At 35.9% G+C, this 21748-nt stretch overlaps 1 protein-coding gene across 14 annotated transcripts in view; it reads right to left on the reverse strand.

Moving 5' to 3' along the window:
• Window positions 1–21748, reverse strand: part of LOC105234143 (probable serine/threonine-protein kinase DDB_G0276461) — a 412380-nt gene that overhangs the window by 73357 nt on the left and 317275 nt on the right. The window lies entirely within an intron of this gene.

Genomic DNA, 21748 nt, shown 5'->3' on the forward strand with positions numbered 1-21748 from the left:
CAGTATCAAAATTGCACTGCAGCTCAGTAGTAATGCGATACATATGTTTGTATAAATGTTCAAATGTACACTGGGGAGCAAAAAAGAATGCATGTTTGCTTTTTTGTCCAGTAGAAATATCACAACACCTACGACATGTTAAATAATTACAAAACAATGAAAAATGTTCTAAAATGTTTACGTTATATGAAAAAAAAAATCATCATCAACCTTTCAAAAAACCTATGGTAAAAATTGTATCATGAAAATCAATGCTAATATCTGAAAAGAGCAAATTGCTTCTCTTTTCCATAATATAAATGCCAAGACCGGTTGTTTATAAGTTTATAATGTTCTTTATTTCCCTTGCTTCGGAGCAAGGGCAGCCGTAAAGGTTGAGCGAGTAAATACAACTGAACTTTTTAAAACTATTGCAGCGGCGACTACGCCTAAATACCTGTCTGAATAAACTGTACACGCTCTGCCGCGTGACTTGCGAGAGCAGTAGCAGCGATAGGTGTTTGTTGTTGTCACGCCAGTGGCGTAACTATACCGTTCGAGGCCCGTGGCAAATTCATCGAATGGGCCCCCTGCCCTCCCACTTCCCCAATATATAAAGAAGCTGAACCAACAACAATAGTATTTTTTATTTTATAATATTTATTTATACACTTTTATTTGTAAGAGTTAACTAATAAATCACTACGTGAAGTAGGTACATACAAACTTTATAATTATAATTTCTTGATTTGCTAATTATTCACTTTTAATTAAAGGTACCTAATTTAAAGTACATATTGAACTGAAATCACAATTTTATTTTAAGTACACAATTTTAATTATTAAAATTCCTTTCTTCGGACTTTCTGTTCAGCAAAAGTGTTATTGACATCATCAAAGTTCAAATTTCGGGCCATAGAATTTTCGATGGATAGAATAGCCAAATTGCTTAACCTTTCTTGTCCCATAGAATTTCTTAAATAAGTTTTTATCAATTTCAGTTTTGAAAATGATCGCTCGGCACTAGCCGTAGTTACAGGAATGGTGAGAAATAACAGAAATGCAGTGCACACTTCAGGAAAGCTTGAAGATATAAAATGATTCTTTGTTATTAATAAGACGACCTTTCTATTTCGTGTTTAAAAGAGGATCGAAAACTGAGAATTTCTTTGGAAAACGACATAGATATATCTTTTTTATATAAATGGACAAATGCTAAAGCCTTTTCCAATAAATCAGTATCATTCAAGTTTTGCAAAGTGGCAGGCTGCAAGACACTAAAATTGGAAACAATTTCAATCATTCCAAGGAAACGCGATCTAAGTTGATTAATGATGATGTCTAATACACGATAGAATACGTTCACTTTAAACAAGCTTTCAGGATCTTGGAGACGTTCATCCTCACAAATTTCATCAAAATGACGTTTCACTTTTCTCTGACGAGTTTTAGGAAATTCAGGGTTTATAGACCATTTAACTGCAATACTATTTGCTTCCGTTTTTAAATCTTCAAATTCATGTCGATACTTTTCAAGTTCTTCTAGACAGACTTGCAAACGCTTTGAAGCATTTGAAAGATCGACGGCTTTAGATTGAAGTGCTTTAGAAGCCGCGTCTATGGTTTGTAAGACTTTGCAATGGAAAACCAGCAACATAATAAAATTGTAGTTCTCTACCTTCTTCTTTAGCAAGATAGCTTCATTTCTCTCATCTGATTTGGAATTTGATAAAATGGTTTTTGTTAGCGCTTTTTGAACATCAACAAATCGAACCTTTAAAGCAAACATGGCATCAAAGCGTCCTGCCCATCAAGTTGGATTCATTGTTTTTAATGTTACTGAATTTGATGATATAACGGTTTCTCCTTTTTTGTTGTCAGATATAAAACTAGATAATATATTCCATCGTCTAATACTATGGCCAAAAAAATTATAAATTTGTTGCACAGTTTCGAATAATGTTTGTATTTCTATGACCTCCTTTACTGCATCATTTACTACCAAGTTTAAATTATGAGCAGCACAATGGACATACACTGCATTTGGCTCTATATCTCTTATGAGTTTTTGAATTCCGCCATAAGTACCTTTCATAGTATTAGCTCCATCGTACCCTTGTCCACGGCACTTATTCAGAGAAATACTTTTGCCATTTATGGATTTTATTATCTGCTTGGACATTGCTAAGGCAGTTTGATCCTCATGAAATCTTAAAAATGACTCTTTAATTACGAGAGCCTTTGGAGTTCCATTTTCATCTTTCTCGATTACACAGTAACGGTAAAGTTCACACAATTGATCTGTTTTGGAAATATCTTGAGTAGTATCAAACAAAATGGAATAAAACGGCGCGGTGACTATTTCATTTACCAGGGCATTTTCCACTTTTTGAACCAGAACAGCAATGAGGTCATTTTGTATTTTTGGACTTAAGTATTTAATCTGGTCCTTAGGTTTGCTTAGCAACTCTTGTAAAATAGGTTCGTATTTGGCTAATAACTCAACAATACTCAAAAAATTTCCTTTTGGACCAGAATCGTTGCCATATACCGTTTCTTTATGACCACGAAAAGCTAAATTACAGATTGAAAGTATCAGAGTAACATCAAGAAGTCTAGTGAGTACCTGGCGCCAAAAAAAATTTTCTCTCTTGATAATGGACTCTTGCTCTTCATCTAGTGTTCCATGTAACTGCCACTGTCGATGTACAAAACATGAATGCAAATGTTCTTTCGATGTCTCATGTCTTTCTATGGCTTCCACAATATGTTTCCAATCATCATTGCCTTCCATTCAAATATTTTGTATATTTTTAGACGCCCTATTTGCGAATAACCAACATGGTGCACAATATGCTTTTTGAAGCAATAGAGAATAGGACAGCCATGTACGTTCTAACTTTACGCCAGATTTAGAAACAGTGTAATAATATTTATCTAAGAAAGATCTATTGTTACTATCCCTTAACAAGGGGCCTTTTGGTTTACAGTTGTGGTTGCTCTGAATATAAATATTCACTGTTATCGGGCCCTGCGATATTGCCACTTCTTCTTGTATACTATCTTGATTATTAAAGTACTGACTTATTTTAGGCAACTTTTTATTTTGTTCTTCAGACTCCTTCTTTCGCTTTCGTTTTTCGCTTCCACTCTGATACTTTCTAGAACAAAACCGCAAAAAGTTTGTAATAATACTATAGCTTTTATTTATTGAAAAATCTACTTAATTGCTAACAAATGCCAAAAAAGCGACCGTAAAAATGTTTATAACGAAAGTCCACCGATTGTTCAAAGTTCAATTCAAGTGTCAAATTTTGTAAGTTTTGAAAGAACGATGAACATAGGTACCGAAATAGTTTTGGTGGTTACGAATGTCAAAATAGTGAATTGATTTTGAAATGCGCGATGAGAATCATTATTTTAAATAATAATTTCGTAACTTGTGATTTCAAACTTTACTACCGATACCTACCGACGATGTAAATGATTAATTTTATGGGTAGATTAAAAATTAAAATAATTGTAATAGTATAAATTAATTTAAATATTAGAATAAAATTCTTACCCAGTAGACATTGTCAACCTATTTTCACAATTAACTAATTAAATATATCTTCACTTGCAACAAACAACCATATCTTACAACAATAAACTGCTAATTGCTTGGTGAGTTCTTGCGTAATACAATAGTGGAGTTTTTCATATATACAAACTCGAATCGGGGATTCCCCAAGCATCAGCAAGTATTACCAACATAAATTTTAAGCAGTGTTGCCGTTTGAGAAAGAAAAAAATACACCAAACTCATTTCAAAATTGCGCTAAATTTTAGCTGTGCATTTTTAATGGCAATAAGAGAAGATGTGCTTTTATGTGAATTTATTTAACCATTATTACATTTATCAAAATCAACTAAATTAAATAACTGAATATCTTTCTGGTCATCATTACGTTCGGGTGCGATTGGTGTGCCTTCACCAGATGCCGTTTCTTTTTTTACAGTTTTAGTCATTTTCTTCAAACCGTGTTCAGGCAACATAAAAGTGTGGCAATTTTTCTTAAGAACTTTCAACTGATGACGTATCATTATAATTGAACTCTGTTAGTAAGATCAGAGACAGTCATAACATAACACTTTAATGTAAAAAAGAGACAAAATATTAAACGCATCAATAACATTGTTGTCGGCGAATACTAAACCCTTTGGGGAATTCCCAGCTCGTTATTTTCCTAACGTTTTACGGCTCTGACAATTAACTTATTGGCTTAAATTTACGATCGTCAATAATTTTTACGATTTTCTACTAGATTCCGAAAAATATTTGTTAGCGCATTGTATTGAGAAAAAAAGCGCTGAAGAGTCTAGAATTGCGCTATCTAGCGCGAAATGCGCTTAAACGGCAACACTGATTTTAATGGCGGCAATATACCTAGTCCCAGCGAGACACCCTGAGACATGCCCAGTGAATATAAATATAAACCAATAAACAAATTTTTGAGGTATGTTTGTCCACACATGTTTCCGAAATTATTACGAGTAATTGGATTTTGACCATTCTTTCTAAAACTGGGTTAAATTTTTTTTTACTAATGCATTGAAAGTTTAATACCTAGGTATATTTTTTTTAGCTATGTATGCAACTAAGAAGGTAACAAATAAATTAAAGACAAAACTTTTTTTTTACTTAAGTAATGTGTATGTGTAATAATAAATGTTGGGAATTGAGATTTCCTCTGACCGGGGGCCCCTTCGGGCTGGGGGCCCGTGGCATTTTGCCGACTTGCCACCCTGTAGTTACGCCACTGTGTCACGCGCAACTCGTTGAGCGCGTCGTCAGCAATATTGTTGGCAGTGGAGTACCTGGCTTCTGTGGTTTGAAAAATAATTTCCGCACGCTCAGCTCCAGACGCATCGTCAGCGATTTCGGTGGAATTGAAATGTTTTCCGGAAGCGTGTTGTTGCTCTTGTTCTTTTGTTGTTGGCTACTATGGTGTGTTAACTTACACACTAAATTTTTTTCAACCTCATCCCAAGATGGCACTGTGCGCAGAAGAATCCATTCCGTTACCTCAACCTCTTTAAATGCATGATCCCACTGGTTTATATAATCAACACAATTATTATAAAAGTTTTTAACGTGATCTTTAATTTCTCTTAAGTTTCCAGTTTCTGATTTTTCTTCGCTGATCGTTTATTGTACGTGTCCTTACAAAGCTCATCACGGCTTTGCTGCGGGAAGGAGGCATTTTGTTAAGCTAAAACAAAAGAATTCTTCCCAGTTTAAGTTTTTAACACTACTGGCAATAAAACTTTCCTAGTTGTTTGTCAATAGAACAATCAGCTGTTCACATCAGGGATGACAATTTAGTATTGATAATACCTTAATCATTAAAGGGCTGTCCAGTAGTAGAAACTTTTTAAGCTGCTTGGTGCTAAATTTCAGAACAAAAAAGAGTACGTTCGGAAAAAAACAGAAAATTTTTGCCATTTTCACAAAAAAAACCGCAGAACAGGTGCTTCAAAATCAGTACAGTACTGCGAAAATCAGTGTGGATGGTCACCGTAATTATGTTTAATCAAATTTGCGAATGTTTAAAAGAATTTTGCGGTTTGGATTATCAAATGCTCCTCCAGCTTTCCGAAGGCATATCAACACGATTGTTAGAGATTCAACACGAAAAGGTATTACAAAATTTATCAACGACATAATAATCCCAGTTAAGGATGAAGAAAAAGCAGTAAAGCATCTTTACAGCTGAACATTAAAAAATGTCAATTCTTGAAAAACAAAATTACTACATTTGAAGTATTATATATTTCTCGGTTACGTCATTGAGAACCAGACAGTCTGGGCATCACCAGAAAAAAAGCAATATTGAATTATTAAGTACCACAAGCGCCGAAACAACTTCTTAGCTTTCTGACAACTTAGTTCTCTAACAGGCATGACTAGCAATTGTTCGTGAGCTCAAACACCTTAATGTGAATAAAGTTTTTGTTTATCGCACCATTACTTGTTACAATGATACTGGTAGCATCGCAAAACACCATGGAGGTGACCATCCAAAGACTTCAACGTCATTTGAGATGGTTCGGAAAGTGAAGAAGCGACTTGAGCGAAATCCACGACATAGTGTCAATCAAATGGCTAAAGAACTGAAAATATCCGACCGCAGTATTCGACGCATATTGAAAAATGAGCTCAAGGTCAAGCCTTACAAGATCCAAAAGGCCTATGATCTCACACTGAAGCAGCAACAAGTAAGGCTTGAGAGAGCGAAGCAGTTGCTTCGCTTGGCCAAAAGCAGTCAAATTCCGAACATTGTGTTTTCTGACGAAAAAATTTTTCCAACTGAGCAATTCGTAAACTCTCAAAACGATAGGGTTTACTTGACCGACCATTTATACGAGAATCTAAGTAATCGGTTGGCCACCAGAAGGCAACACCCGCCAGAAATACTGATTTGGGCTGCTGTCACCGCAGAAGGGCGCTCTCCAATTGTTTTCATCGAGCCTGGCGTCAAAGTAAATGCGACATATTATCGGGAAGTATTCTGGAGGCTGCTTTGAAGCCGTGGGCAAACAAACGTTTGGGTCGCAAACCATGGACGGTTCAACACGACTCAGCACCGTCTCACAAAGCGTGAGTGAACCAAGAATGGCTGAAAAACAACGTTCCGAACTTCTTTACGACCAGGCAATGGCTCTCGAATTCACCAGGTGCGAATCCAATGGATTATTCTCTCTTGGCCATTTTGGAGAGCAAGGTCCGAAGAAAAAAATATACCAGTCCCGAGATGATCAAGAAAGCCATTGTCCGTGAGTGGGCCAAAATACCGGCAAGTCACATTCGGGCCGCTTGCGATCCGTTTTTTGACCGTCTCAAGGCCATAGTTAAGGCAAAAGGTGGTCATATCGAGCAAAACTGAATTTTTACTTTAAAATAAATAAAAATAATTTTCCAAACCGAATTTATGGCTTTTTTACTTGAGTAGAAAATCGACTGATGACCAAAGAAAATTTACTTCCTACAAACTCAAAATACTTGCAGTGGTAGAACTTTAACGAAGTTCAGAGTAAATTTGTGGGGTATCAAATTTAAGTTAGTTACGGACTGCAATTCTTCAATGAAGCCAATAGAAAAAAAAATGTATACACGTGTATCAAGATGGATTCTGTTGTTTCAAAAGTTCGACCATATGGTTTAACATAGAAGTGGTATTCGTATGAAACACGACGATGCTCTCAACCGGTATGCAATTATGATTATACAGCACGAAACTATGATAATATGTCAATCACAACAGCAACAAGATTAACAAATAAAGAAGGCCTAAGTTCTGGTGCAACCGAACATTTTACTCTTGCAACTTGCAAGAATCAACGCCAGAGAAATACTTTAAGGTGTACGAGTAAAACCAATCATATAGAGTACAGCTCAGAAATCCTTATATTAGTTATATAGGGCTAGGTCAAGTTTTCGCTCAAATTTATCTATTTTAGGCACAAAGATACACTGTTATGAACAAAAAACGCTCTTTTGTTTGCATTAGGATAACTCACAGATTGACCGATATATGTGGTACAAAGTCACCCGGAAGTTCGAAAATCTTTAATTATACAATATGTGGTCTAAGGTATTGGTCCGATTCAACCCATTTTTGACATACAGACAAACCATTATAAGAGAAGGATTATCCTTTAATTTCAGTTATATACTCGTATATCACATTGACCGACATCTACGACCCAAAGTCAAATATAGATACTGGGGTCTAAATAATCGGTACATAGGGGCTTGAACAGTTTTTATTGGATTTAAACAATTTTTGTCATAAGGTGGCACACACTAAAGAAAATATTCGTGCAAAGTTTTATCCCGTTATATTAATTGCTTCTTGATTTGCGTATTGGAATTTAAACTGTCCTATATGGGAAGTAGGTGGGGTTGTTGTCCGATTTCATCTATTTTCACATACCATTATAAGAGAAGGATTATCCCTTAATTTCAGTTATTATTCGTGCAAAGTTTTATACCGTTGTATTAATTGCTTCTTGATTTGCGTATTGGAAACTGAATGAATCAAGTGGAATTTAAACTGTCCTATATGGGAAGTAGGCGTAGTTGTTGTCCTATTTCAGCTATTTTCACAATGTGACATAAGAATGAAAAAAGAATGGCTCTTTTTTTTTACTCGAGTTACAGCTTGCACAGGCGTGCGTGGCAGTCAAGAAGACAAACGAACGTATCATTCAAGAATTTTTCCATATTTCAACCATAAAATTAAAAAGTATGTACCGTGTATATTCGGCAATCGAAAACAAAGCTTACTAATAACATCCGTTGCATACAGAAGAAACCCCGCTACATACATTTCACATAAATTTTGTGAGCAGGTTTTCGGAAATCCAGCAAATATTATTTGCGATAGAGGTCTTGCTTTTTCCTCAAACGGTTTTCAAACAGATTGTGACTGCGAAAACATAAAGCTATTCTAGAAAACAACTGGGTTACTTCGTGTAAACGAGAAAATAAACGCTAACATTATTTCAGTCTTATCGAAGCTTAGTAAAAATGGTCCAACGAAATGGTACAAGTATGTAGTACCACAAACCATTAATTCGTTATTTTCAGTAAGTATAAAAACAACGCATTTGGTAGTGGTTTTTAAATTAAAACCAAGCAACTAATTAAGGTGAAAAAAAATAATTCATATGATGTACCGGAACTCACACACGCAGAAGGTCCTGTGAACACAACAACTACAGCTGAATATATCAAGCCGTGGGTTAAAGACAGCGACGCGAAATTCAGGGCTACAAGAGAAAAGTTGCAGTTGCAAACGATTGCTAAACACGAAAGACGTGTGCCGCGGAACGACGATTCTGAAGATAGATTTCTTCCGTTTTATTTTGTACTCTCACATTATTTTTTCAATTAAATGAAATATAACGAATAATAGTTTATTATACAATAAAGCCTTAAATTTACAAAAAAAAAAAACGGCGTAAGCAAAGTTTTAGACCTAATACTATATTTCAAAATCAAACAAAAACATGGAATGTTCAAGTTCTGATGGATGGAGGACATGTCTACAGTGACCTCTACGTGCGTACGCTCTGAAAACCTAACATCGACTCGGACCAGATGGAAGATATGCATCCACTTCTGTACAAGATAACACACCCCTCAACAAATACAGGAAAGATACGACGTCGTGAAGCTACTCTCACTACCTACAGCGAAACGACGTTCTACTCGACTTGCACTCCTCAGCAACTTTTTATAAGAAAACTATGGGACGCATTTCAAACTCTGTAAAAGGTAAAGGTGCATATGCAGACAAAAAAGAAAGAGGCAGAATGCGTGAGTATGAAGCGATTTTGAAGCTGGCCGACAGGGGTAATGCTCGAAAGTTCTACGAAAAGCTGCGGCGAGTAACAGAAAGTTTCAAGACCTCAATAGCAATTGCCCGCCTGAAGAAGATCAAAACGGCAGGAGCCGATGAATTACCGGCCGAGCTGTTGAAATTCGGCGGAGAAGAGCGGATCATCAGCTTCTTTCAAAGATGTGGTCGGCCGAAAGCATGCTAGACGATTGGAACCTAAGTGTTATCTGTTCAATCAACAAAAAGGGGGACCCCACAATCTGCGCCAATTATCGTAGGATAAGACTCCTTAATATCGCATGTAAAGTCTTATCGAGCACAGTGTGTGAAAGACTGAAGTTAACAAACTGATTGGCTCTTATCAATGTGGCTTTAGGCTTAGAAAATCTAACTCTTCTTCGATTTTGAAGTAGAGAAGGTATAATCTTTTACAAGAGTGTACAACTGCTGTCGTACGCCGATGATATTAATATCATTGGCCTCATCAAAGGCGCTGTTAGTTATACTTTTCCTAGACTGGATAAGGAAACGAAGCGTAAGGGTCTGGTTGTAAATGAGGGCAAGACGAAATATCTCCTGTCATCAATTAAACAGACATCGCATTCGCAACTTGGTTCGCACGCCACTGTTGACAGCCATAATTTTGAAGTTGTAGATAATTTCGTCTGGCTTGAAAACAGCACTAACACCAACAATATCAGCCTTTAAATCCAACACAAAATTGCTCTTGCCAGCAGGTGCTACTTAGGACTGAGTAGGCAATTGAAAAGTAAAGACCAAACTCTACAAGTCTCTTATCATTCCCGCTCTAATATACCATACTATATATTAGAGCGGTAATGAGGCATGGGCAATGACATCATTTAATGAGTCGGCCTTATTTTTGGTCCCTTCCACAATGGCGACGGCGAGTAACGTAATGGATGGGACGATGAGTTGTACGAGATATACGACAACATTAAAATATAAGTAGTCCAGAGAATTAAGAGACAGCGGCTACGTAGCCTAGGTCATTTCGTCCGAATGGATGAATACTCTCCAGCTCTGGGAGTGTTCGATGCAGTATCCTCCGGCAGAAGCAGAGGAAAATCTCCACGCCGTGGGAGAGATCAGGTGGAGAAGGACCTGGCTTCACTTGGTATCTCGAATTGGCGCAAAAAAAAAAGAGGCTGGCGTTAACTCGGCTAAACGCCGTCTACGCCAGTAAAGAAGGAGAAGACGTGGACTGAAGAGGAACAAAACGTTTTAGAAATTAATTTTAATCAAAAAGTTTGTTCCGATGAATAGTACATTCTAGGAACTTTTTATGTTCGAAACACTATCCACAGTTCCTTAATGATGTTAAAAGCAAAAAATTAAAAATTTATTCAGTCGAGATTCGAAACTGTGTTAGCATCTTGACTTTCCAAGCGCTTACCACCAACACCACCATTGGCACTTAGGTTGCCTTGACTTAAGTATGGTTTGGTTATGCATGCAAGAAACATACGATGGTTCTAATAATTTTGTTTAAGTATAGAAATAAGCTTTTGTAGAACATTTGCTTTCGCAAACATACAGACAAATGTGCAAACGACATAATATATGTATGTATGATTGTTTCGCATTTTACTTCTGAATATAACTAAGAAGTATAACTTCTTCCGCGCGTAAGGACTCCACACGCACCTTTTAAAGTATATTATGTATACATATTGCTGTGACAAATTTAATTTCTATTAGCAAGAAAAATATTTATTTGTATAGTATACGATGTTAAAAGGCATACATCTTCTATCCTATCTTGTGTATCTGCACATGCTCATATGAGTGTATGTATACGCATGTGCGCGTTCAGAAATTGAAATCATATTTTCATCACTTATCAATATACTAATTACATGTGCGCGCATTGACTTGCATGTTCATACATTCATATATACTTATATGTACATATATTTGCATACATTGCCAAACAAATAATGCACAAGCATACAAACATACATATGCGTACACATATGAATATGTCACCAACAAAAAATTGATCTTCACAAATCAATATGGCAGCCAAATTGGCGAAGAACAAGTGTAGTACATTTACAACAAAACGATTTCATTCATGAACGCAGGCGCAAATTCCACAAGCGATCTCGCTTCATTCATAAAAACAGAGGCCGTAACATCTCCCCGAGCATGCCTTTGCCAACAAGTCGTCTTTTCGCGACGATGGCAAAAGCCAAAAATCATAAATTGCACAACTTTCTGGTGCTTCTCGCAAAAATCTGCGTCGATATGTATTCACAATCATACGTATACATATTTACGCATGTTTGTAGGCGAAGCTGCTACAGCGGCAAGGGGTGACAATCGGCGGCCATTACTTTACTTATGCCATAGAAATTCTATTGCTACGAATATGGAAATGACAACGAAATAATGCAAATATGCATATTTCTAAAGGTCATTAATTTTTTTGAAGAAATGAAAGGAATGAATGATCCTGAGAAGTATAGTCTTAACTTTTTAACGGCCAACGCGGAGCATTTCAACCAAAAGATACGCAAAATAGTTGAGAATTCGCAGAAATGAAAGACAAACGAAAGAAAAAGAAGTATAACTTCAATAATGCACAGGCATACAAACATATGCGCACACATGTGAATATGTCACCAACCAAAAATTGAAACATTGTTCTACAAAAACAACAACAGCATAAGCATGGAAACATTGTGTTGTTGGTAGAAAAGCCGAGCTGTGCCGAAAGAAACGAACAAACGATCGCCGATTGTCACCGCTTCGCTTGCTGCTCGAACATCTTCGCAGACAAGGTTGCGTTAGATTCATATTGAGCAAGGTTGCGCAACCTGAACTCGTATAAGAAGTATAACTTCAATAACAAAAATAATTTTTACCCGTTTTACGTTTTCTTTTAATAAATTACCTGAATAAACGCAGTAGTGTTCCACAACTGTTGATTGATGTTGAAGTATACTGAAGTACTTTTGCTAAAGCGCACCAACAATATTTTCAGCTAAATACCATAATTGTAATTTAAAAAAAATGTCTACTAGATATAGTAGGCACTGAGGAATTAATTATTTTTTTATGAAATTGGTTTGAACACGGTTCATTCATAGTCGTGTTGTGGTTAAATATTTGAAAATACCAAATAATCAAATGAAAATAAATGGCAGCTAGAATGTCAGTTGAGAGAACAGACAGCTTACTGCGGCAGATAAGTTTAAGTGAAGATGCAAAAATTTCACCAAATGGATTAAAGAGTCGTAATCATATGTCGACGGCTTAGAGACGGAACATGCCCTGCCAAAACCCCGCCATTAACAAGGCTGCACGACTTCCTTTGGCTAAAAAGCACCAAAATCGGGATCAAAATGATTGGCGACAGATTATGTGATTTGACGAAAAAAAATTTAATATGTTAAGCACACAAAATTTGCTTTACGTGTGCCGTTCAGAATAATTGTGTAGTAATGAAAATTAAGTTTTGATTGGAAACAAATCTTGTATACAACATCTATACAATATTTGTATATATGATCCTATTCAGTTCAAAGTTTTTTTAGTTGGATTGGCCTGAAAAATCACCCTATTTAAACCCTATTAAGTAATTATGGCATATAATGAAGTGTGAATTATGCTAAACAGAAGCCAAAAAATAGAAGTCATCTGTTAATGATTTTAGAACTGGTTTGATATGGTCCCGTTATAAGTAAATCAATCGTCCTAGTAGTGAATTACACGCCTTCAAGGATTAAGTTAGTTATTGACGCTAAATGAGGAATGAATCGTTATTAAAATAGCCAATTGTGAATATACAATATTTATACCGTTGCACAGTAGTTGGTCTTGTATCGAATCAGCAGCCAAAAATACTTCCTCTGCCTATATAAAAGTGAAACTCTTGCCAAAGCTTTTTAAAATCTTCCTCTTCTGTTTCCCACTCCGCCAACCCCCGATGGTAACGAATTTTAATTCTTCTTCTTCTTCTTTACTGGCGTTGACACCGCTTACGCGATTATAGCCGAGTTAACAACAGCGCGTCAGCCGTTTCTTCTTTTCGCTACGTGGCGCCAATTGGATACTCCAAGCGAAGCCAGGCCCTTCTCCATTTGGTCCTTCCAGCCGACTAGACGTCTTCCTCTTCCTCTGCTTCCCCCGGCGGGCACTGTGTCGAATACTTTCAGAGCTGGAGTGTTTTCGTCCATTCCGACAACATGACCTAGCCAGCGGAGCCGCTGTCTTTTAATTTTCTGAACTATGTCAATGTCGTCGTACTCCTCATCGTTCCATCGAATGCGATATTCACCGTGGCCAGTGAGCAAAGGACCATAAATCTTTCGCAGAAGTTTTCTCTCAAAAACTCTCAACGTCGACTCATCAGTTGATGTAATCGTCCAAGCCTCTGCACCATATAGCAGGACGAATTTTAATTAATTGTATTATATTAAAGAAGTTGATAAACGAAAAAAGGAATTTTTTGAATATTATTCAACTTAATCAAAAACTGATTTTAATGATAAATCATTTTCTTTGACTGGTAATGACAGAATCAATATGATCAAAAGGAATCGGATTATCAAGTCCTGAGTTTTAGCGACCGGTTAGTTCTTTGGTGTATGATAGAGTCGATACATCCTAACCAGACTTAATCTAGGAACTCCTCGATCTTGACTTAATACGGATGATTGTTGACTTAATAATATACATACATATATTCAAATTGTGCAAACCAATTCGAATGTTTTTGTATAACTTTTGATTTTCTTCTGTAGCTTTTATTCCACATTTCTGCAAATCTTTTAAATATCTAATCAAGTCTTTTCATAACAATATTTTCAATATCTTCGTAGCCATCCGATTCAAATCTACGGATTATGTCGTCACATACTTTTTTTGCTTTATCAGCAAATGAACCTTTTTCCAAACACCACAATTCAAAAATATATAGGCGTGAAAGTTCACATTGATATGGCGTGTCTGAATAAAAGTACCTATAAAACAAACATATGATAAAAGTGAGAAAATGAAAACCAAAGCTCAAATAAATATGACGAAAAAACATAAAAGCTAATATAATATACTCGTTTATACATATACTTTAATACAAAAAATTATGAAAAATAACACACAAAAAATTGCATGCCTAGTAGAATAACATGACAGTTACAAAATGTTGCAGCTGAAATCAAAAGCATAGCCTTGGAAAACATTAACTATTATAAACAAACTTGAATTATTTGAGGGCGAGACAGCGATCACAACTTCTTTTTTTACTTAATTCGATGTACTATATAAAGAAAAATATATCACTCAACAGGTCACTTGTAAAACAGTAGTACTAAACCAGTTTAAACCGATTAAACACGATTGCAAATTAATTTATTATAAGAGATAATTTTTAAGCTATTTTCACTACACAGTCCGCGTGTTTCTTTTGTCCCACTTCTCTCGCTTTTGGAATAGAGCAAAAATGTATTTATTGTTGGTATTATTGGTTTTTTAAGAAATAGCTTTGATACAAAAAGTGATAATTTTTAAACTTTTATTGTTTTATTTTTGTCCTATGAAATCGACAAGTGTGCGTTGGTGGAGTAAATGATTTAGTTGCTTATAATTAACTTCAATTTGCTATGCTTTAATAAATCATGCATATCATGGATTGTTCATTTCTTATAATGTTTTCATTGAAATGGGTATTCCTTTTAAAAACCATTATCGAGAAAAAATTTTGTGGATAACTTTACACTCATTTTGGTGCCTAAGATTTTATACCTGATTTTGGATGTATTTTGTGAGTTGATACGAGAAAACAAGTCACATTTTCCATAACAGCTCTCGCTCATAAGAAAGAAGAAAAAACATCTAGTAGCGGGAATGTGGTTCATCCTACCTACTATACCGACTACTGATGCCCACAAAGCTGTACCAAATCAAAATTTTTTTTTGTAGGCCAGTGTTATTGGTGATGCGTTTTTATTGCTTTTATTGCCGCAAGTGTATAAATTAAGCCTATTGAAATATGTAATTTAGCACAATAAACTTTTTAAGGTAAGTAATAGGGTCACGAATGATGTTATTTCATTTCATTGTCACTACGAGAAATCTTTCTATACTTCATTGATATTTTTGTAATTAATAAAAATGGCATAGTCTAAGAAAGTATGGGAAGACAATTCGTTACAGAGTATCTTCATTGCAAATCACAAAAAAAAGTCGATTTAACGTTCGCGGCATTCAATTAAAACAAGGATGACGATTACTGAAATCAACAGAGAGGACATTGAAAGCCGATCCGAGCGAATTTTTCATATTTACGCTTGGTACGGCTTTGAGCGTCCACTCTACGGGCTCCCTAAGGTGTAGTGATCGCTGCAATGAACAAAGTTTGTTTACATTGTAGTGCTTTGTAGTTCGCTGGGATGTGTTGTTTGAACGGTAAAGTTGTTTTACCAGCAAAGACTCAGCCACCTGTTCCACTTCTTAGTTATATTTCAGATGACACTCCGATTTCCAAACTTTTTTTCAAAAGATTCCAAAATATAAATAATGCTTCTAAATTTTTTCTCAGCAATTAAAACAAGCATTCGCTCCAACTCGGAACAAATCGATCGATATTTCTGTTCAGGGATGGGCAAATTCTTAATCCCCAAAGTTAGCAAAGCGCGAACGAAGGCAAGATAAGGGGAATATCAGTTTACGGAAGGAAGGGCATACAAGAAAAAATCAATAACATTCCTGCCAAATTTGATTTTCGCCGCAGAATGTAGAGATAAAGAGATCCCCAACTCTCATGTCACTGAAAATGTGAGAACCGCTTATCTACCGAACTTGACAGTTGACTGGATTGGGTAGGTTTTGACGTTTGGCAATTAGAATGATTGAAACGGCCAGATTGAAATTATACCAAAAATATATTTGAACAGAAGAATTTGTTGCCGCTGTTCAAGATCGCTAATAAAAGTTTAAAACAATGATTTAAAACATTTATTAATTGAGAACTAACAGGCTTAATTCACTTTATTAAGAATTGAGAGATCAAAAGTTTGTTGTTTTAATATACCCTAAAATCATAAAAAGGATTTAAGTAGTGTCGCCATATATTATATGTCAAGTATATAATAATTTGCAATTGTAATAAATAAATCTAGCACCCCTTGGTGGCGCCATCTATTTGTAGATTGGTGCGTTGAAATCTGCTATCTTGTTGACGATTGTCCAGTGAAAATTTCATGACATCTCATCTATGGGAAGTGAAGTTATTTAGTTTTAAGTGTCAGTATGTTTGTGTTGCCGGTGCGGAAATGAGCTTCGAACAAATAGCCAACATTAAATTTTGTTTAAAAATTGGTAAAACTTTTGCCGAAACGTTTCTATTGAAGAAACAAGTTTATGGCGATGATTGCCTATCCCGTAGCAGAATGCACGAGTGGTTTCCACGGTTCCAAAGTGGTCGTGAGGACATGCATGACAATCAACATGTGGGCCAATCAAAATCCGTGATCACCGGAAATTCCATCGAAACTGTTCGTGAATTCATCAAAAATCAGCCGAAATCATCACTGAAATTCATGGAAATAGAATTAAACGTAAAATAATCGATTTTTCGAATGTCAAGAACCGATTCTTAATCGACTTCGACTACTGAAGATCGATTTTGAAAAATCGATTATTTAACGAGAAAACTCGATTCTCGAGTAGTATCGGAATCGAGTTTACCATCCCTACTGGCCGCCATCGCGTGCACATTAAAATCTCCGCACAATAACCACCACAAAAAAAATGATTTTTTTTCCATGTAATTTATATGGGAAATCGAAAATGTCGATGAGGCACCTCTTAATATTAATATAAAGAGCTCAGATTTTACCAGGACTTGTTTTTAGTCATGTTGAATGAGATTTTCATGGTAACTACGAAAAATAAAATATAAACTAATTTTTGGCCCACCTTAACGTACATATATATAGTTTTGTACGCATCTAAGTTTTCAATTACAATTTTTCATAATATAAAATAGCTAAACTAAAATCAAACTATTAAAAATAGTTTATATTATATATTTATAATTAATAGCATTCGACTCAGATTTTGAGTTAGTTTTTTTACGTAGTGGGTCCCAAACCCAGCGCACAACCCTACGTAGTGGAGGTTTCGCGTTCTCACTTTACCTCGCCTTCAAGCGGATGTTCTTAGGCTACCCAGACGATACTTGGTCAAAGACCGGAAGTCGTGAGCTGCTAAAGCCAAGTGAATGGCGATCAGAGAACTTTCCTCACTTTCGTGAACTTCTGCACATGACTCCATTCTCCTTCTGCACATGACTCCATCCGTGCGTGAGGGATGGGATAGACACCGAGAGTTGAAGAGGGAAGCGAGACGCATTTACAGACAGAAAAAGAAAGAGGCCGAAATGCGTGAGTATGAAGAGCTGGATAAGCTGGCTGACAGGTATAATGCTCGAAAGTTCTACGAAAAAATGCGACGGCTTACAGAAGGTTTGAGGACCGGAGCATACTCCTGTAGAACCTCCCAAGGTGATCTAGTCACCGATGCCCAGAGCATACTTAAATTATGGAGGGAACACTTCCCCAGCTTGCTGAATGGCAGTGAAAGTATAACACCAGGAGAAGGCGAACCCGATTCCCCAATCGATGACGATGATATTGATATCATCGGCCTCAACACCCGCGCCATTAGTTCTGCTTTCTCCAGACTGGACAAGACGAAATATCTCCTGTCATCAAACACACAGTCGTCGCTCTCGCGACTTGGCTCCCACATCACTGTTGACAGTCATAACTTTGAAGTTGTAGATAGTTTCGTATATTTGGAAACCACCATAAACACCACCAACAATGCCAGCCTGGAAACCAACACAGGATTACTCTTGCCAACAAGTGCTTCTTCGGACTAAGTAGGCAATTGAAAAGTAAAGTCCTCTCTCGACAAACAAAAGCCAAACTCTGTAAGCCACTCATAATTCCCGTTCTTATATATGGTGCAGAGGCTTAGACGATGACAAAAACTGATGAGTCGACGTTGCCAATTTTCGAGAGAAAGGTTCTGCGAAATATTTATGGTCCTTTGCGCATTGGGCACGGCGAATATCGCATTCGAAGGAACGATGAGCTGTATGAGATATACGACGACATTGACATAGTTCAGAATTAAAAGACAGCGGCTACGCTGGCTAGGTAATGTTCTCCATATGGACGAAAACACTCCAGCTCTGAAAATATTCGACGCAGTACCCGCCGGAAGAAGCAGAGGAAGAGGAAAACCTCCACTCCGTTGGAAGGACCAAGTGGAGAAGGGCCTGGCTTCGCTTGGAATATCCAATTGGCGCCACGTAGCGAAAAGAAGAAACAACTGGCGCGTTGTTGTTAACTTGGCTATAATCGCGGAAGCGGTGTCTACGCCAGTAAAGAAGAAGAAGAAGTTAGAATTTAAGTAATTTTTTGAAACATAAATAAATTTAAAAATTAAATTTTGATATTGAAATTGAAAAGAAAATAAAAAAATAAAGTAAACCAGATATTATGCCTGAAAAGTTAACATTTTATGGAAAAGAAAATACAGATTAAGCTTAATTGAAAAAAAAATTATATACGAGAATTTTCAATTTTATAAAAAAAATTTGATATTAAACTAAAACATTAAGCATATGTGGAAAATTAATTTTATTTCATAAAAATATTGAACCTTATTGAAAGTGAAAATAATTAATTGAAATTGTGAAATTTAAGTGCATATAATATTTATTACAAATAATTAAAAGGGCGTAAAGCGATAAAAAATATAACAACCACGCAAAAGCAATATTACTTCTTTCCACTCATATTGCACACATTGCCATTTCTCGTCTATGTTCCCAGGAACCCTTTAATATTTTCCTACCCGTATTTTCTTAATCGTCTACTAATTCTCATTTGGATTGAGATCAGGAGGTTGTCCCGGCCACTTTATTAGCTGAAAACGCTGCTGAAATAACCATTCATTAACTACTTTGGAGATGTGTTTTGGGTTCCCGTCCTGTTGGCAGATCACTTCGTCTTCAGGGTAGGCTCTAAACCCTACGACGTCTAGCAAATTGTTCTGCAAAATGTTCAGGTAGTCTTCTTTCTTCATTATACCAGTTATATTTACAAGAGAACCAATATGCCATCATGTAAAGCAACCCCATACCATAAAATTGCCCTCTTCATGTTTTACGGTTTGGTTTAAATGATGCCTTTGGATACTTTCTCTAAGACGACGCCTGTAATTGCTTATCCCATCAGACTGAAATGGGTTAATCTTCACTTCGTCCGACCAAATAATACGTTTCCAGTCCTACATGCTCCAATTTTTGTGTTGTTTGCACAAAGCTAGATGAGCTTAATATTTTTGATCGATAAAGCTGGTTTTGGTTTTTTTAATAGCTGACTCCAAACCGATTCTATTTAAAGCTCGTCTCGCAGTCCATTTGCTAACTGGTATGTTTAACATTTCTGTGGCCTATTTGGGTGTCGTCGAACTGTAAAACTGTAACTATAAAACATGATAGTTTTGCAAATTTTAAATATATATATATACATGATTTACAAAGTAAATTTTTGTGTTCGTTACATATATTTTTTTTTACATTTTTCATACTTAAAACTTTTCATTTTAGACATACGACGAGTTTTCGATGGACAATACGCGCAGTATTTTCTTTTCTTGGAAGAGGATGGTTCTTCGTTGTTGGGTGCTTCCGCATGGAAAAGAGCTGCAATACTGCATCGCAAATTCTTAGACAAAGTTAGTATTTCCCGTCTTTGTTCTTTCCAAGGCATTGATACTGCCATAGAAAGTACCCTAATAAACTCCTTTCGATTGAACGGCTTTTTGCTCTTGGAAATCATATTGCGGCAGTAACTGACATACGAGTTTATAAACTAAATATTAAGCATGCCATAAAATACTGCCATGTCCCGCCTATTCGTTTTTCTGGAACATGACAAGAGTGAACACATCTAGTCCAATGTGTAGACACTTCCCTTTGTTGTTCGTGTTGGAGATATCTCTACATTAGTCTACTGAACAATTTCTGATATTATTTCGTCAGTGAAAAGCATTGAAGGACGAAATCAGATCATATAAGACTTTACATGCTCTTTTGGGACTTCTTATTGCTCGGATAACATTCATCGATGGTTGTGCTATACTTTTTAAGAACGGTAGGGAGACAAAAAATTCAATATCTTTGGAATGGTACGAATGAGCAAACATTTTTTTTGCAGATTATTAAAGGTGAATATTTTCCGCCTTGTGTCTTATCCTTTTCAGTTTTTTTATCGTGAAGAACACATGAAAAATTTAAATTGTTTAACCAAAATTTATGGACCACTTAACGTAGTTTGACCCACCCCAGTGGTTTGACTCACCGCAATACCTGAACTTCCTGGACTTATGCTTTACATAGACATATTCTTTCCGAAAAAAATTAGTCTTAAGAGCACTACTACAATTAATCAATACATTGAGTAACAAACCAACGCCCACTAGAAATATTTTTCAGCAAAGACGTGACAGACCCTGAGAAATACGATAAACGCAGACAGAATAACATAGAAAAACTAAAAGAAAAATAGGCAAATGACTTAAAAACCATAACAAGGACCGTAATGAAATTAAAACTTACTCACCAGGGCAGACAATATTCGTCAAGCAAAATAATAGACTAGGATCTAAACTCTTACCACGATACAAAAAGGAATTTAAGAAAACAAACTCACAACAATAATTGCAGAATAAGGGAGAATTGTTCACAAAAGTAATATCAGAAAGGTGTAAATAATAGTCTGAAGGTGAATAGAGCTGAATCTTCTAATAACGAGAAAAAACATGTATCAGGCATAAAAAAAAACTACAAACAAAAACAAAACACAATATTTCTAACCTTTTATAATTCATTGTTCTAGGATAATCTTGTCAATCGTAAAGGCAAATTTCGACATTACGAACTATATGGACGCATACAACATTAAAATCTATAAAGGAATAGAGAAATTACAAACGTCATCCATAAAATTAATTCACTTAATTATCTTAATAATCTTCAGCAAATAGAAATCGAACTTCTAAAAATCCGCGATCACACCATTAAAGATCTTTAAACAAGCTATATCTTTCATACTCTAACTCACGAAATAGTACAATCACTCTATGCATTAAATACACTAACTTTTCAATGCCATCGAACTAAACCAGATCATGATAAGCTATTAACAATACAAAAAAATCTCAATACCCTTAACACAACCAATTACGACCAAGTCATTATAAATAAACAATTACAGAAAAGAATAAACGATTTAACTACAATCTCAAATATGTTAAAAAATACAAACAGAAGA

The sequence above is a fragment of the Bactrocera dorsalis genome, chromosome 6 (genome assembly GCF_023373825.1).
Source record: "Bactrocera dorsalis isolate Fly_Bdor chromosome 6, ASM2337382v1, whole genome shotgun sequence".
In the NCBI taxonomy this organism is placed as follows: Eukaryota; Metazoa; Arthropoda; class Insecta; order Diptera; family Tephritidae; genus Bactrocera; species Bactrocera dorsalis.